Raw genomic sequence first — 2,500 nt, forward strand, 5'->3', positions numbered from 1 at the left:
TTGTGGGTGGATATCGTCTTCCATTCGATTCCCAATTTTAGCAGTTTGTTAAAACCATTTTGGAGGATCTTTAAATGATATTGCTTTATGATTTTACGAAAGTTATTGACAGTCCCTTGTGGAACTCCTGACAGGACTAGCACAAATTCGCATTTTTTTTCTCGGTCATAATTTTCTATTTACAAATTGAAAAGAATGAGAAAAACCATAAGGGTTGACTATTGACCCTTTGCATGGAAGGTTTATGGTGAACTTTGTCAAAAACTTTAGTAAAAAATTAGCAATATAACACCTGTTTACTTACTTACTTACTTAATCCTCTTCGGGCCTTGAGGCACATAGGGCATCCACCAGACATCTCCATTTTTTTCGATCGGCTGCTTTTGCAGTGGCTGTATTCCAGGACAGGCCTGCTTCCTTTAATTCTTTCTCCATGGTCCTTCGCCAGGTTTCTTTGCGTCTTCCCTGCTTTCTCTTCCCATCTGCTGTCTAGTACAGGGCTGTATTGGGAAGTGACCCTTTTTCCATTCTGGCCACATGACCCAGCCAATGCCATCTTCTTTTTATTTGACTTTTAATACAAGTGCAGTCAGCTTTCTTTAATAAATCCACTGTTTTAATTTTTGTAAGCCAAAATAACTTTAAAATTCTTTTTAGACACTTGTTCCTAAAGGTTTCTAGTTTCTGTGTTAAGGAGGATGTCATTTTCCAGCTTTCACTTCCATAAAGCAGTGCACTTAAAACATTGCTTTTGTATATTTTCAGTTTCAGCTTTGTCTTTCTCATAATTTGCTTTGACTTCCAAAAGTTTTTCAGCATGCCGAAAGCCTGGTTTGCCTTTTGAATTCTGTGCTTGATATCGTGTTCTGCATTTCCGTCGTCTGTTATTTTGGATCCAAGGTAGGAGAATGTTACCTCTTCAATTATATGTTCATCTATCCTAATTTCATTGTCATGTTTTGGATTCACCCTAAAGTACACAGTCTTATCGAAATTTATTTTCAGTCCAATTTTCGAGGCGTTCTTGTGTAGTATGTTTAGTTTCTCTAAGGCATCTCTGTGAGTACTGGAAACTAACGCAATATCATCTGCGTAGTCTATTTCTTCGCGTAGTCTATATCTTCCAGAAAGGATGTCAGTGTCCAGCGAATGCCTCTCTTCTTACCATCAATTGTATTTTTCATGAGCCAGTCTAGAGCCAGGATAAACAGAAGCGGAGAGAGTATGCAGCCTTGTTTTACACCAGTTGTTACATTAAAGCTGTCTTATAAATTGTTTCCAAAGATCACTTGGTATTGGTAGTTGCTGTACATTACTTTTATTAAGTTGACCATCTTCATCGGTATACCATAATGGCGGAGTATTTTCCACAAAGAATCTGTGTAAGCTGTCAAAATTGACAAAAATGGTAGAGGGGGCTGTTCCATTCAATGCTTTGCTCCAAGATTTGTCTCAGAGTAAATATGTGGTCACTACATGACTTCCCTTTTCTGAAAGTGAGAAACTTTTCAGAAGGATTCTATTAAAAATGTTGCTCGTTACGGACAGGAGTGTGATTCCACGCCAGTTAGCACAATTTCCCAGGTCTCCTTTCTTGGCTATTTTATGGATGATGCCTTTCTGCCAATCTTCTGGTATTTCTTCCTTTTCCCAAATGTTGATGAACAATTTACTGAGAATTTTGGACATTTCTTGCGAGTTCGCTTTAAAAGGTCAATTTATGTATGTTTTTGTGTGGGAAGAAGGTTCCACCAATAAATGAGGTTGTGTTCTTCGCAAAACTCTGTTCGTCTGCTTCCATTGCTGTTCATCACCCCTATACCTTCCTTTCCAATTGAGTGATTTGTTTGTTCTTCCACTGTATTGCCAACTCTTGCGTTTAGGTCTCCGATGATCGTGAGCATATCATGTCTTGGAATATTTTCAACAGCCAATCTTAAAAAATCGTATAATTCTTGTTTTCTTCGTCTGCATCCTCTGTAGGTGCGTAACATGTGAGGATTAAGAGCTTGGTGTATTTTGAGCTGTGTCTAGTGTATAAAATTCTTTCACTTATTGGTTCCCATTCTAATAGTGATTTGTTGTTTTGCCTGGCTATCAAGAGGGCAACACCTTCTCTATGTTGGTCATACTTTCACCCTGACCAAACGATCAGGTCGCCATTAGAGAGTTGGCGCTTCCCAGCTCCTGTCCATCTTGACTCGGATATGCCTAGCAAATCGATCTTGTAGTTCAACATCTCGCGTTGGACTTGTGCCAGTTTTCCTGTTTGATATAAGGTGGTCCTAACATTCCAGCACGAGACATTGAGCTTGCGGTTTGGTGACAACAGATCTGCAATCTGGTTGGAGGCATCCTTTCAGCTTTGACCTCCTACCATCATGAAGCCAGTATTCTGGTCCGCTTCTCTGCTGCCGCCGGTTGTGGATTTACATCTGGTTTCTGCTTCTGTAACAGTTTGCTTTTTATAGGTGGGTTATTTAGTTGAGATAGTGTTGAG

General features: G+C 39.4%; 1 protein-coding gene across 1 annotated transcript in view; it reads right to left on the reverse strand.

The window, feature by feature from the left end:
• Nucleotides 1-2,500, reverse strand: part of LOC144973234 (transmembrane protein 104-like) — a 25,340-nt gene that overhangs the window by 20,032 nt on the left and 2,808 nt on the right. The window lies entirely within an intron of this gene.

The sequence above is a fragment of the Berghia stephanieae genome, chromosome 5 (genome assembly GCF_034508935.2).
Source record: "Berghia stephanieae isolate SIO BIC M18660-M18661 chromosome 5, UCSD_Bste_1.3, whole genome shotgun sequence".
Taxonomy (NCBI): Eukaryota; Metazoa; Mollusca; class Gastropoda; order Nudibranchia; family Aeolidiidae; genus Berghia; species Berghia stephanieae.